Source organism: Miscanthus floridulus, chromosome 10 (assembly GCF_019320115.1).
Source record: "Miscanthus floridulus cultivar M001 chromosome 10, ASM1932011v1, whole genome shotgun sequence".
Taxonomy (NCBI): Eukaryota; Viridiplantae; Streptophyta; class Magnoliopsida; order Poales; family Poaceae; genus Miscanthus; species Miscanthus floridulus.
This window is the reverse complement of record NC_089589.1, coordinates 16493820-16510372: the sequence shown is the minus strand read 5'-3', so window position 1 is coordinate 16510372 and position 16553 is coordinate 16493820. Positions and strand designations below refer to the sequence as shown.

Below are 16553 nucleotides of genomic sequence, written 5' to 3'. Positions count from 1 at the left end.
TCTAGTGTTGCATTAGTATATATTAATTTTACCCACATTTCAATAAGGTAAAGCATACCTGTGACTAGAAAGAAGAAAATGACATAAGATTGGTAAGTGGTCAAATTATTAAACATTCTGGTATAAAGAAACTAGTCCCCATGGTCTTCGTCATCTTCATACCCCTTTTAGTGCTTCTGACTGAGCAACCAATCTTATTTGTCAAGGAATGCCGGCTATGTGATGAAAATGAGCACCCTATTGCGTACATCCAATCTAGTCTTCCCAAGTTTCTCCAAATAGGACACCGATGTTTTTTAGTAATGTTTTGCAGGGATTGGGCCAAATGATCTTGCGAAATTATCATGATGATCTGTCGCTTGAAGCATTATAGCCTTTGTAGCCTGCTTAGCATTTCCAATTGTATACTCCTTGTTTGGCCTGTCATGATTCCATATATAATCATAAGGGACTGCTGAGCTAGCTGAGTTAGCTTTCTTTGACATCCTAGCCATACGAATAGCTTCAACCACTACGCCACACAGGGTTTGGTTTGGGCAGCCGCCCCTACCAAACCGTTGCTACAAATCGATGATTTGTTGGGGCGGTTTGCTAGCCCCCCTCCCTACAAATCGGTTTTGTAAGGGCGGCTGATTATTTGTACGGACGGCTCTATTATAAATCCGTTTCCAGAAATCACAAAACTGGGTAAAAAAATAGGGAACTTTTTTAACCCTGGTTTGCTAGCCGCCCCTACAAATCCATTTCCAGAAGTCGCGCCATTTTTCATGCAAAAACACACGCTTCGCGGCCGCTGGGGATCGAAACCGCGACCTCCCCTCGTGCGGTACTCCTCTAACCACTGCACCTCACACTTACTTGTGGTTATATTAGATATTCTTTCTTCTCATATTATGTTCAACCGAATTTAAATTGAGTGTTTTGGACCCTAAATGATTTCAAATGAAAAAGTTTTCAACTACAAAGTTGTATTACTTTTCGAGATCTACAACTTTCATTTTTGTTGTTTGTCCATCCAAGGTCGTTTAAAAAATTCGAATTTCAAATGTGAGAAAATCAAACACAGTTTTCTTTGACAAGATGATTTCAAATCATAAAATTGGCAGCTACAAAGTTGTATAACTTTCGCTCAGGTTGTTTCTCCATTCGAGGATGTTTGAAAAATTCAAATTTTAAATTTAAAAAATGTCAAAAGTAGTTATCCTTAGCTAGAGGATTTCAAATGAAAAAGTTGTCAACTACAAAGTTGTATAACTTTTGAAGATCTACAACTTTTGTTTAAGTCGTTTCTTCATCCGAGATCGTTTAAAAATTCAATTTTCAAATTTTAGAAATTCAAACGTAATTTTCCTCGACAATGTTTTCAAATGAAAAAATTGTCAACTACAGAGTTGTATAACTTTTTAAGATCTACAGCTTTTGTTTATGTCATTTCTTCATCCGAGAATGTTTGAAAATTTTAAATTTCAGTACATAATTTTTACTATAGTGCCATTTGTAGGGCGGCTAATAGCACCAGCAGCCCCTACAAATAGATTTGTAGAGGCGGCTCGTTTGGGAACCATTTGTAGCGGCGGCTGAATATAGAGCCGCCCCTACAAAAAAAAGAAGACGTTACTACAAATCCTTTTTGTAGTTGTGAACTAGTGTTAGAGTTAATTCTTGAATGTTGTGCCATTTTGGACGCGAAATGTGCATGACATTTCCCACATGTTCTTTTTCACCATGTATTCACCTCTTGAAGCACTTTAGGTAGGAATTAAGGCCACATGGTCTATGTGTAGTATGCAAGGTTCATTTCTTCAAAACATGGTAGGAATCAAATGTTTGATGGGTAATGATAAACAACGATACAACCATACATGGATTTTTTTTTACGCAAAAGACTGTGGGGGAGATCCCCACAGTGGTTTTAATATATATTAAAAAAAAGGCTAACATAGTTACAAACCTGAGTTAACTAAAAGCATCAAGCCAAAAACAAAAAGATGACCTAAGATCATCCCTAAATCTAACAGATTGAGACAAATATTGATGTTTAAAATTTGCTAGCCAAATACTATGCGTGGGATCCCGGCGTTGGAAGATCTTGTCGTTGCGCAATTTCCAAAGCTCCCAAGCCGCTATAATAGACGCTTCCGTGAAGAATTCCAAGCCGTGTACGTCATGCGCCCTTATAAATCTTTCTGGCAGCGGCAAAGACGTGTCCCAGCTGAAGTTTATCGAAGCCCAGCACTGTACCGCAAAGGGGCACTCAAAGAACAGGTGATCAATGTCCTCCTCAATCCCGGCCCAACACATGACATAGAGAGTGTCATCTTGAACATTCAGGTTCCTTCTTTTAGCATTGTCTTGGTGTTGAGACGATCCACTAGTATCAACCATGCAAAGAATTTGACACGGGGGTGCAGTGAGACTTCCAAAGCACTTTGTAATATGGATGAGTTTCAACCCAATTGAAGGCATATGAATAGAACCGGCGAGAAGAATATTTATTGCCCCAGATCATGGTCCACGCATCTACCGCGGTGTCATCATACTGTAACTGAACCAAGCGGTCCTGAAGGTGCAGCAGCTCATCATGGGCCTGTGTAGACAGTGGGAGCATAAAAACTTCACTTAGATCCTCTTCTAGCATCATACCATGGACTGAGATGGTTTTGTTTTTGGCATAGGAGAATAGCCTAGGGTATTGGACAGCAAGCACTGAATCCAGCCATAGATCCTCCCAGAAAGTGATCGTGGAGCCATCTCCTAGAGTGCACCTAGCAATCCTTCGATAGATGCCATTGAGTCTCATCACATCGCGCCACCAGAAGGAGCCGAGCTCTCTGCAAGTGTGTGTGGCTTTGTCCGTGTAATAGGTATCCCAAACCAATCTCACCCAAGGCACATCCTCTTTGTTGTAGAATTTGTGGAGTTGCTTGAGTAACAACGCATCATTTTTCAATCTCAAGTTAATCACTCCCAACCCTAAACCCTAAACCATACACAGATATTATGGCTAATCAAATATTATTACTAGCTGGCGCCCTCGTTGGAAGATACACCACTGGGTCCTTTCGCTGATCCGTGCATCTCAATGTATTGGTATGCTTCTTCATTCCTATAATTTTTTTTGTGACCAAATTTAATCGAAAATGTATGTCTACATTTTATAATCTGTAAATCCGTAAATAATATTGCAATAACATCTTTAGAAGCCTGTGATTGAAGACTGAATCAGAAAACAAGTGTACAAAATTTGAAATTTATGTTCATGGAACTGTTTATCATTTTTTTCTTCAATTTGAGTTTAATGACAAATAATTTTCCCCTTAATATACAGTTATCATGTTTATGATCTCATGGACTTTTACCGTGGTCTCCCTTAACCTCTCAAGCCTTATCTACTACTACGTCAGCTTAAAAGGAAAGGCTGGTGACTGGGGAGATGGATTTAAAACTGCATACTTTCAACTGGCTCTGCGAAGCCTCCGATCACCGGGAGGTAGAATATTTTTACATGGAAAATAAACATTATTTAGCTGAGCTACAAGTGCACTAGTACACAGAACATTAGTACTGGTGGTTCTAAACGTATTTTTATTGGCGTTTGTATCAACCGCTAGTGCCTAAAGGGCAGTGAAAATCGTGAACTTCACAAACGTCTTCTAGAGAGAACCGCCACTACAATTGATTTACACTGGCTGTTTTCTTAAGAAAACCGCCACTACAAATGATTTTCAAAAATTGCAAATTGGCCTAAAAGATAGCAAATTTTTTTATTTGAGGAGGCTGGCGCACAAGGCATCCGTACACGGTTCTGATTGTTTTCATTCGAACTCAACACCCTCAAGCCTCGTACGTTACGCCCCTTACCACTGCACCCCAAAGTCACTTATGACTAAAGAGCAGAAATATACTCCATTAGTATTCACTACCGTAGATTTTAAAATTGAGATTTAAAGTCCTAAATGAATTCAAATGAAAAAAGTTTCAACTACAAACTTTTAAATCTCGTCGAGATCTAAAACTTGCATTTTGATCGTTTTCCCATCGGAGGCCATTTGAGAAATTAAAAAAATATATAAATTTTAAAATTATTTATCTTAAATCAAAATTTCTACGTCCTAAATGATTTTAAATGAAAAAGCTGTCAACTACAAAGTTGTAGATCTTTTTGAATCCTACAATTTTTATTTAGACCATTTCTCCATCTGAGATCATTTGAAAAACTCAAAAAATTAATTTCAAATTATTTGTAGTGGCGCTAGGTTATGAAAACCGCCACTATAAATATATTTTTACTGGTTGTTTTCTTAAGACTACCGCCAGTAGAAATCATATATTTTTACTAGCGGTAATCTTAAAAAAATAGCCAGTAAAAATGAATTTACACTGGCGGTTCATGATCTGGACCCACAGTTTTGTTTCTAGTGGCGCCTATACATTACGAACCGCCACTGAAAAAATGGCCACCACCAAGAGAGATCATTGCTGTACTATCTCCATGTTATATAACTATCATTATTTTCGTGCAGCAAATAACGTACATCCAAAAAATTGGTACCCCATTCCTCTTATATTTTGCTGCCCTTGGGGTAAGCTTCCAAAAAAATGTAACGTGCCATCCAAAACTTGCAGATTTTGCCAATTGCATGAAGAAAAAGGGCCGTGGCATGTCGATTTTTGTCTCAGTCATTGATGGTGATTACCATGAATAATCAGCTGAGGAAGCAAATACAGCTTATCGTCAACTTAGTGACGACTGTAAGCATTGTGAGGGTGTCGCTGAGCTCAATATCTGACGGTTTCAGCAGCATTGTTCAGATAATGGGCCTAGGCAACTTGAAACCAAATATTGTTGTCATGCAATCTCCTGAGATATGGCGTCGCGAGAATCTAACACAGATACTGTCATCATTTATCAGCATCATAAATGTCTGCATTATTGCTAACAAGGCTATTGTTATTGTGAAAGGACTTGATGAGTGGCCTAATGAGTACCAGAGACTGTATGGGACCATTGACCAATATACTGGATGGATTGTGAGGGATGGAGGACTAATGCTTCTGCTGTCTCAGCTCCTACTCGCCAGAGATGGTTTTGAAAGCTGTAAGATTCAGGTATTCTGCATAGCAGAAGAGGGCACATAAGCCGAGGAGCTAAAGGCTGGTGTGAAAAAGTATCTGTGTATGATCTGCTGATGCAAGCTGATGTCAATGGAAGCGCATTCTGAGATCAGCACTAATGCTAAGAAGAATACGCAAGCGCTCAGGATAGAATCAGAGCATACCTTTCTCTGATAAAGGAGACTGCACAAAGAGAAGGGCGGCCACTGATGGAGGATGGCAGGCAAGTCGTGGTCAATGAAGAGAAGGTTGAAAAGTTCCTCTATATGATGCTAAAGCTGAATATAACTATCGTCAAGTACTCCATATGATGGCAGGCGTGGTGCTGGTGAGCCTCCCACCACCTCCTCTGGAATATATGGATATGCTTGTCGTGAACGTACCACGTATGCTGATAGTTAGGGGATAAAGAGATGTTGTCACACTTTTCACATGATTGGATTTGATACACAGTTATAAGCTAGCTAGTTCCTTTTGGAGGTTATATATACGGTTTGTGTGATGGTGGTTGCTCTCATGCTTAGCTAGCTGCATGGATTTTACTGTTGAGTTTATAATTTTGTAGATGAATACTTGCATAGGATTTAGTTACATTCTTTAGACTGAAGACATTTGCACGGATAGAAAATACATAGTCTAGAGATTATTTTTTATATACAGAAGAAGCTCCAATGATGTGTCTATTGTTTTATTTTGTATTCCACCTTCGGTAAAATATAAAAATAGATTTTCTTTCTTATATTATTGAGAGAAAGCATGTAACTATTGATGTACATATTTGGAACTATTTGTTACTATTTGAGTTATGTAATCATATAAATAAATATTGAGAAGTTCTAGATTGAAGACCCATTTTTCATTCTCCTCGTAATATGAAGGCTGGGTCATTGTTTTAATTAACATTGAAGTTATGTAACTATTGATATTTGGAACTACTTGTTATTACAATTGCTTTCTTGTAATTGAAGTTCATTGTCGCAGTCCATTGTTTCTCAATGGCTGGGCAGCATCAACATTGCTGTGCATGTTGAATCCCAGAAGGCTAGTGGCGGCCAGTTGGTAGTTAACTTGCTTGGCTTTCGCGTAGCAGCAACCAATATGGATCGAATTTTTTTCCAATTAGTCATAGAGATTTAAATACAAACTAATTAGTCATAGAGACAATAGAAAGCCTGAGTGGCTAGAGTTTTTTTTTTTAAATAAATAATTAAAGTGCACCATTTTTTGACCAAGTAAAAGTGTAAAACTAGACATTACCTATATATAAAATATAGCATACAAGAGACATAACTTGTGATGATCCAGGTGCATGATTAGAAGCGGAACGAAACAACGAAATCGGCCTAACAAGGAAAATGCGATCCAGATCGATGTTGCCAACGCGTGAGCATGCGATCGATGCGTGATTGGAACCAGCATCCTACGTTGTCTTCCTCATGGCAACTGTACAAGTTAGTGTTTCGGGGAGGCGGTGGGGAACCTCTAGTGTTCTCTGGGCTTAGAAGGAGGAGTATGTACGTCTTCAATTTTTAGTATTTAGTGATTCACACATTCAGTTATATTGTAGGGCATTAGAATGGAAAAATATTTTGGTAAGAAAGATGCACTTTGAGTCAATACATTGTTTAAGCCTTGTATTGTTTTATCCCACCTCTTGGTTGGTTTCTGGATCCGCCACTGGCGGGACCAGCAGTGGTGGTGGTTCTAATAGCGACGAGCGAGGCGATAGGGGGCCACAGAGTGGGCGGCGGAGGACATCCGGTATGGGCGCGGGGGGCAGAGTAGGTGGCGGGGGACGAGGGGTCAGCATTTTCCTCCAAATGAGATAGAGAGGAGGGCGGAGGGCGACTAGTGGAGGTGGTTGGTGGGCAATGGGATCGGCGACTGGTCGTTGTTGGCGGGCGAGGCTGGCGGCAGGGCAGGGGCGATGGTGCCGAATCCTCCGATTTTGATTAGGGTAGGGTGGGGGAAGGAGCGGTGGGGATGGGCGGCGGAGGACGGGGGTGAGAGCTGGAGTGGTTTTAGCAAGAAGAAGAAACAGAAGGAGAAGAAAAGAAATCCACGCGTAGCTACAGTTTGGGGCACACTCATGTTGATTAAGGGTGTTAGCGTGTGGGGCGCAGAGATGGCGGGTGAGATTTTGTTACACTTGCGGGAATGAGAAAAACTTATATATATATATATATATATATATATATATATATATATATATATATATATATATATATATATATATATATATATATATATATATATATATAGCATGCATATAATGTTAACGTAACACACATCTACATACACTTTTCTTGCAGTTTTTACTATTAGTGATCTATGCCTAGTCTTTCCATCTCCTAGTCTCCCTATAACATGTAGGTCCACGCCATATAGACTCTTTGCTCGACTTCCTCCTTCCAAGCTCGTGGCCACTAAGGCACGCCGTTAAATTTTGGCTTAATATATTCTTAGAAGGTAATCTTGGACTTAGGATTTAACCTTTGGACTGTTGACATGCTTTGCACCATCACTGACAACATTTTTCTCATTCCGTTAGCCCGTTAGGCGTCGCCGGCAAGGAAGAAGAAAGAAATATTTCTTCTCTCACGCGCTGCCCTGACATCAACGGTTTTGTGTGCCAACAAAAAAAGAAAGAAAACTATCCCGAAAATTTGAAGGAAGCGAAATCCTTTTCCTCATTCTGCTTTGGTCACATTCCTCCCCAAACCCTAGGACACCACCAATCCCCAATTCCTAGCCCCCGGTGACACTACTCGCGTGGGCGCCACTTTAGGAGGTGAGCTCATCTCATCGCCGCAGTACACGCCATCGATCGCCCCATCACAGTGAGTTCCTCACTCCCTCCCTTGCTCCAAGCCTCTTTCATTTTCATCGTCGAAGCAACGGAGGCGTTGTTTGACCGGTTTGGCTCTGGGTAGGATGTCGAAACTGTGCTCGGCGACTTGCCTCGGGATTCCTGGCATGTCGGAGGGTTTTCATGCAAAGATGTCCCGATTTCGGAGCAAGAAGTCGACGAGAGCCCGCAACAGACCCGGATGGTTTAGTTGGCGTCGTCGGGGTCTACCTGCACCCCCTTGGTATCTTCTGTGGGTTTGGAGGTTCCTGATGATTGTTTTCTCGTGCTAGATTCGGGTGCAACCTCGGTCATAGTGGTCTGGATGGCCCAGAGTTTCGGGGCTCGGCTTGCGTATGCCGCGATATTGAGGTTTTCCTCCTCGCAAGAGTGTGCCTGGTGCAGGTCGCCACTCACGGTGATGGTCCCTCAAGGGCCAGGAAGCTTGAGCTTAAGGTAAGCGTAGTTAAGGACATCCATTAATTCCACATAGCATGGTTGGCCTAGGATGGCTTGGTAGGCAATCGGGAGGTCCATTACTTCGAAGACGATTGTTTCCGTGCGGAAGTTCTCCCGTCCTCCAAATGTGACGGACAAAGCAACCTGTCCGAGAGGAGAGGCTCGTATCCTAGGCACAACCCCATAGATGGGGGCACTCGTTGGCTGTATTGCTGCTCTGGGGAGGCCCATAGCATCGTACGTCCGCACATATAAGATGTTGAGTCCGCTCCCACCATCCATTAGCACCTTAGTTAGGCGTGTTTCGCCGACTATTGCGCTGATGACGAGGGGGAACCGCCCCGGCTGCTGAATGTGGTTGGCATGATCGGACCTATAGAAGGTGATCGCTGTCTTCGACCATTTCAGATAGGCCGGGGTGGCTTCGGCTTGGGATGTGGCCATATTGATCTTTCTCACCACCGGGTTCTTCTTACGTTTTGGCTCGTCGGCAGGACCAGGCCGTGACCTACGATGAGGGAGGAGGCTGGCCCTCCCATCATGATGACCTCTTGGATGCGGCCATCGAGGGCCGTTCTGCAAGCCTGTTTGCCATGGGCCACAGGGTCTGGGTCTCTGGAATGGAGGACCAGGCCATGACCTACGGTGAGGGAGGGTTCTGGCCCTCCCATCATGATGAGCTCTTGGATGCGGCCACCGAGGGCCGTTCTGCGAGCCTATTCACCGTGGACCATGGGATCTAGGTCTCCGGAATGGAGGAACTGACCGTGACCTACGGCGGGGGAGGCTGCTAGTCCTCCCGTCGTGATGAGCTCTTGGATGCGGCCACCGGGGGCCGTTCTGTGAGCCTGTTCGCCATGGGCCACGGGGTCCGAGTCTATAGAACAGAGGACCCAGCCGTGACCTATGGCGGAGGAGGCTGTTGGCCCTCCCGTCATGATGAGCTCTTGGATGCAGCCATCGAGGGCCGTTCTATGAGCCTGCTCACCGTGGGCCATGGTGTCTGGGTCTCCAGAATGGAGGACCCGGCCATGACCTATAGCATGGGAGGGTGTTGGCCCTCCCATCGTGATGAGCTCTTGGATGTGGCCACCGGGGGCCATTTTGCAAGCCTGCCCGTCATGGGCCACAAGGTCTGGGTCTCCAGAATAGAGGACCCAGCCGTGACGTACGACGGGGGAGGGTACTGGCCCTCCTGTCGTGATGAGCTCTTGGATGCAACCGTCGGGGGCCGTTTCGCAAGCCTACTCATCGTGGGCCACGGGGTCCGGGTCTCTAAAACGAAAGACTCAGCTATGACCATTGACGAACGAGGGCGTTGGCCCATCGACGCCGATGAACTCAGGGTTCGTTCGATGGATGCGGTCGCTAGGGGCCATTCCGTAGGTGAATCCATCGTTGGTGCGAGGAGCTATTGTTTCCTTCTCAACAATGAGAGTGCGTGAATGCCCCCTACCTAGCACACCAACTGTCGGTGTTTTGTTGATCGACTAATGAATTTATACGAATGTCGCACTGCTCGAGGATGATGATGGCAGCTTCTAAAAGACACGAGGAGTTAACTGGTATAGACTGGAGCCCTACGTCTAGTCTCAAAGATGATCGAGTGCGTGTTCCTCGCTTGAATGCTCTGAAGTTCTTACAATGGCGAGTGCAAGAATGGTGGAAGAGGTAGGAGATAGAGATAGAGCTAAGAGATGGACTGCCCGAATGAGAGCTTTGGGGGTCTGATGGCTTGGAAGGGTGCCCTGGCTGCCCTTATATAGAGTTCAGGGGGAGCCACCATGTCCATGACCACACCACTCGTGAACACCATGGCCTTGCACTCACCCGGATCTAAGTGGAAACAAACGAACAAATGAGGAGCAAGGTTTTGACCAAACAATTGTGAAGATGAATAAGGCTCTCTAACAAAGTTACTTGAGGGGTTACCCTGATCGGGTTGTGTGGTACATATGTTTATTTTGTTTGGGCATCTATGCATATGCGTAAGCTTGAAACTACAATAATGTTCATCAAGTAGGTGATACTGTGGTCTACCGATGCTATATTTGTTTGAATATTATTGATTTTCCCGGTGTAGACATTTGATTATAGGGCCATTTCTTGGTGTAATGAACTGATTAATATTTTGTATAAGAAAATAAACTGTTTAATATTGAGATAATTTGCTATTCTTTGTTATCTTTGAACTTGTCTCATTACATTCTCCTGACAGGTCCCATAAAGAAACCTTTGGGTGTCATGTTGTATAAGACACATATGTGTGTTGTACACACCTTGTGATACAAGACAATATGTACAACACACACATACATGTCTAATAGAAAGAACATCCACATAAAGGAACAAAAGTAAACTTAATTAACTGCCTATTTCTGCTTACACCTTCAACTGGCACAGTAGACTCACATCATTATATATAGAATGTTAATAAGGCTGACAGGGCATATACAACTGAAAGGGCCAAGCGAGCTGGAAAAGCAAATGCTTTGAGCGGCCAGATTTTGTGACAACCACACCAGATTATTTTGGATCAATCCTCCCCGAACATGACCCCAGGCAGAAAACTAGTGTGCGAGTTGGAGAAACATGGGATGATACACTTAAATGTAGGCTATGGGGTGCTCATTTGCCTCATATAGCTGGAATTACTTGCTAGAGTAGATTTGGTGCTCAGTCAGTCACCCTATCCGGAGGCTATGAAGATGATCAATGTTGGCATTTCTTAGCATCACTACCAAGGTTGGAGTTTTAAGTCCATCCCCGACAATGGCACCAGAAATGTTTGTTGGCATTTCTTAGCGTCACTACCAAGTTTGGAGTTAGAGTCCATCCCTAGTAGTGGCGCTAGAAATGCCTGTTGGTATTTCTTAGCACCATCACTTAGATTAAGTAAACATTAGTGACGCCACCAAGAAACACCAACCACGATAATTCTTAATGATTATAGAAATAATATCCACAAGTGTATGGATCTATCGTTGTAGCATTTCACCCGGAAGTGTTTAGGGTGTTGTTATTTATATTTTCTCAAAGGAGGGCAAGGTGTAAAGAGTCTAGCATGGATACGAACAAGATTTACAAACTTGCATAGTGAACCGATAGTTGATGACAGGGGTAAAAATGGTAAATTTAGGATAGTGGAGACAAACTTGGGCCAACCACAGGGATGAAAGGAAAACAGAGAATAAAAGAATGTTCCTAAGCGAAGCATGCATGTTCTAATATAGCCGTGCAAAAAATAGTTGATGATCATACAAGATACATGACTAGAGTTAGAACTAAGTGTAAGATGGACGGGGAGATCTCCGCACACTGGTCAACCAGAAAGCTTGAGAGACTTTAAGACTCCTACGTAGTACCCGAATGTGGGGGATTACAAGGGACAGACAGGGCTGTCACCACCTGTCGCCTACCCCTCAACCGGGGGGCACCGTCATATCCAAAGGTTCCCGTGCACCACGCTTGTGTACAAGGAAACTACCCATATCCCCCTGGGACTCCGACCCTATGGATCGACAAGCATAGGACATGGGCAAACCCGAAGGAATGACGAACCGCCACCTCAACTTAGCTCTACTTCTACTCATACAAGTCATATGAATGGTTAAGCATAAAGTTGCACATGTTAAGACCATAACACACAAATTATATACTAGTTCATATGTTAGGATTATAACATGAGAACTATAGTCTAGTTCATATGCACTACTATAATAAAATGAGAGCAAGGGTTTGGAAGAAATTCTCTTTGTATTCATACCAAGATTTCCCTCTTTCTTCTAAGGAGCCAAGCCCTCCTTGATAGTTTTGCTAGCTCCAAATATTACTAAAAAGTAAAACTACAAGAGAGGGTAGTGAGGTGTGTAAACTCCAAATGGTGTGTGTTGAAAGGTGAGCACTACCCTCCTACTTATACTAATCCTTGGTCAGTTTGGCATAGGTATTTTTGGAAACCACCAGGAACCAACCAAGCATGCCGCCATGCAACCGTGAGAGCAAGCTAGGCCCGAGCAGAGCTAGGGGCGGTGCAGGCGCACCCAGGGTGCGGCCGCACCCTGGGCTGGCCCACTCTCCACCGCCTTGCTCTGGTGGGCTACTGGCTGGGCCTAGATGGCTGCCACGCTCGGCCCAGATTTGATGATTGGATGGGCCTTTGCTTGGTCCTTTGATGTAGGATCAATATTACTCTTTCTAGATTGCGCATTTTGACCATACTTCCCATGTATTTTATGTTTATGACCTATAAAACACTAAGTCTCCAATACATGTGGAAATATGTCAATAGTAAATGCATATGTGTCAAAAGTTTGTTTGTTTCTTCTATTTTTTATTTTAATTGGCGGTTGGATTTGATCGATAAGGACCGCCAACAAATCCCCCAAGCTTAACCTTTGCTCGTCCTGTGCAAATAGTTATGTACTTGGTTGTTGATCAGGAGTTGCTACTATGGCAAATACATTTCATAAGTGTCATGCCTATAACAAAGTATTATTCCACAATTTAAAGAAGTCAGCATTTTTATCCACCCTTTACCTTGATCCCTGTGGGGCGTATAGCTTTTCCAAGTTCTTGGGACATTGCAAGATAGAATGGTTATAACAGAATCACCAATCATTCATTACTCGATTAACCATCTATCTGAAGGTTTTATGAATTTTGTAAAATAAATGTAAGTTTCTCAAATGATTCTCTCGATTGCTCAATGTGTATGAAACCTCACCAAGGCATTTGATGTTTTGCCTTTTTTTCACCCTACCACTAAAGGCTTTTGAGTGGAGTTTTGGGTAGGTATAAAATTGAGGCATACTTGCATCACATATTTTTCTAAGTAAAAAAACCATACCTCAAGGAGCTACAAGTCATACACTATTGATCAAGACATGCATGTGTGTGGAATTTTTCATATTGTTCCTAAGTCTAAATATTTTTTTGGTACTCCTTTGATCACGAATCTCTCTTTTTGAAGAAATGCCTTTTATTTGAAAGTATGGGCTATCTTTCTTTCTCTATTCTTTTCTTCATGCTCTTTGGCATGCATTTTTTCTGTCATGCCTTTTGGCATGGATATTTTTCTTTTTCTTTTTTCTTTTTTTAGCACAGCCCATACTATTCTTTTTGGCATATGAAACTTTAGAGTAAGAGAGATTCATGACAAATGAATGGAGTAATTATTGGGTGGACAGAAAGACATGTTTTTGCGTAACTCTCAGTGTAAGAGTCAGCAGTTTATTTGTGGGTGTATGTGTGTCCTGATCATGGGTGCATGACGAGAATCTCTACAAGGGTCACATCAATTTGACAAAGCTCAATGCTCAAACAAGTAGCATTTGAATGTATATCATATCATATGGCCTTGGTAGGTATTCATAATCATTGAGGAACTTTGAATTTGAGCACTTTTGAAATTAAAAACTCTGAATGTCTAGTTTCTCTTAGAACAAAGTCATAGTAAATTCTATTTGTACCATATTATAACATGCAATAACTTAGAAAAGGATCATGCTTTTGCAACCCACAAGTTTTGCAAGTTTTTAGGATGAGACATTTTTCGCCAACCAACTTAAATTTTGGGGAATACTAAGTTAAAGCCTAGGCACACATGAATTATAGATAGAGCAACTATTCATCATTTCGACATAGAAGAAACTAAACATTCTTAAAACACTTATGAGAGTGGAATAAATATTTTTGTGGCTTTTTTATCATATTTCATTTTTTGGTATTTTAATTTTCATATTTTTAATTGCTAATAATTAAATAACTCTAGAAAATAAATGTGAAAATTAAAAAAGTGAAAAAGATACAAGGTACCTCTGTGGGGGTGCTCCCCCAAGCTAGCTCGAGGCCTACGGTCCGAGATTGCTTGGTGATGACTCTGAAGTAGCTTTATTGCATTTATTTTATTTATAGGTTTATACTTTTTGTTTATCCCACCCATGTCTATACTCGAAAGTTTTGGTTCAATGACCAAACAAGACATTAAGTTTAATTTGATCAAGGTAGGCTAGATAATCTAAGCACCATGCTTAAATTAAACAACTTATGAAAGCATGATCGCGCAAGAGCCATGCCCAAACCAAAACATGTTTATATAGAACATGGTGAGTTTTATTCTAGATATATGAAAGGTGAACTAATTGTTTTTATTTTAGCATAGTTTAAAGCATAGTCTATAGTTTTATTATATAGGAATTTTAAGCAACTTGTAGATTATAATAGATATAAGATAACTACCGATTTACCTTCGGCAAGGGCTCACCGTTTAAAGTCCAATGAGCAGGACTCTCCTCCTTTCACTTTTTACTTGATGAAGGTACATCCGTGCCTAGAGAAGTGGACGTGGATAATTGTACTTTCTTTGGTCTCCACACCATTTTGTTTGATTTGGGTGGTGTGGAGGTGGACTTCGGAGCTTATTCCTTTTGTTTCCACACCTTTTTGTCCTTTTTGGGTGGTGTGGGAACAACCTTTGGAGTTTCTTCTTTTTGCTTTGGGTTGATCTTCGGCTCCGGTCTCTTTTTATTTCCTTTATTTTTCTTGATGAGGCTGTCCACCAGTTGAGGTTGTATATCAACCTCTTTTTATGCCTTGTGGATTCGTCCCATACTTGATACGAAGTCAAACTTCTCTTCTTTGTCATTGATGTTGAAGTGGATTTCTCTGGCTCCAACATCAATCTGTGCTCCCACGGTGTTGAGGAAAGGCCGCCCAAGAATGAGGGGTGATTCCTTGATTGTTTCCAAATCTAGCACCATGCGCTCGACAGGGACAAAGTAACCCTAGATTTTCACCAGAATATCTTTGGCAATCCCTGACGGATAGCAGACCGTTGAGTCTGCCAGTTGGAGCATCATTGGCGTGGGTGCTAAATGTGTGAAGTTTAACTTATCAAACACGACTTTGGGCATCACACTGACGCTAGCCCCTAAGTCGCACAAGGCATGATCAAATTGTTGGGTGCCAATGGAGCATGTGATGGTCAGGCACCCAAGGTCCTTCTTCTTAGGTAGATGGTTGAGTATAGCTGCGCTACACTCTTCTGTCAGGTTTATGATTTCCATGGATGGTAAAGGTCGTTTGTTGTTGATGATGTCTTTGATGTACTTTGCATAGGAAGGTACATGTAAGACGTTCATTAATGGGATGCTCACATGTATCTTCTCTATCATCTCAACAAAGCGAGCAAATTTCTTGTCCACGGCTTGCTTTCTCTTCCTTGTTAGAAACGGCAAGTTGCTAGTGTCGACAAAGTCTTGCGGTGCCATTTCCTCTTCTTCTTGATCTTTTTGTGTTTTTGTTGAAGAAGATCTCTCCTCCTATTGCCCTTGTGTTTTCCCTGCTTTATTGTTAGGGTTTGGTGGATCATGAGTGGACTTACCACCCCTCGTGGTCGCCGCATTAACTTTTTCAAGAGAATTCTTGGGTTGCCCCGGGAATTTCCCTTTATTATTAATAGTAATAGCGGCAGCAATATGAGCTAATTGTGTTTCTATCATTTTATTAAAGCTCAATTGATTTTTAACAGAGGAAGATAAATCTTCTATTTTTTAGTTAATATTTTTCTAGCATTTTGTCATAATAAGTTAGCTTTTTAGTAAGGCTTTCATTTATTTTTGCTTGGCCTAAGACCAAGTCTTTCAAGGAAGGTTGATTCGAATTGAAATTTGAATTGTAGTTCGAATAACCTCCTTGTGGGCGAGACTAGTTGTTCCACCCATTATTATTTTGTTGGCGGAACCTGTTGTTGAGATATGCAACTTCCTCACTAGTCTCAGGGCAGTCGTTCCCTAAGTGGCCAACCTCTCCATAGACTTCTCAAGTCATTTGTGGGTCCATGGCCTTGACGGTGCCCTTCATTGCCTCCTTGTTGGTAGGACACTCGTCAAGTCTTTTCAACAATAAGTCCATTTTTGCAGCAAGCATATCTGTCTCCTTTATGGTATGCATGCCTTTTTGTTGTTTTCTTTCTTCCCCCCAGCTTTGATTGGCCAGCATATTTTCAATGAGAGCCATGGCTCTGTTGATGGTGAGGGAAAGAAACGCTTCTCCAGCAGTGGCATCTATGTGCCCCTTCGACATGGGCATAAGCCCCTCGTAGAAGTTCTAGAGCATGAGCCAGTTCTCC

General features: G+C 42.1%; 1 pseudogene; it reads left to right on the top strand.

Moving 5' to 3' along the window:
• Positions 1-2061: 2061 nt before the first annotated feature.
• On the top strand, positions 2062-5551 carry LOC136488081 (cation-chloride cotransporter 1-like; annotated as a pseudogene).
• The last annotated feature ends 11002 nt before the right edge of the window (positions 5552-16553 follow it).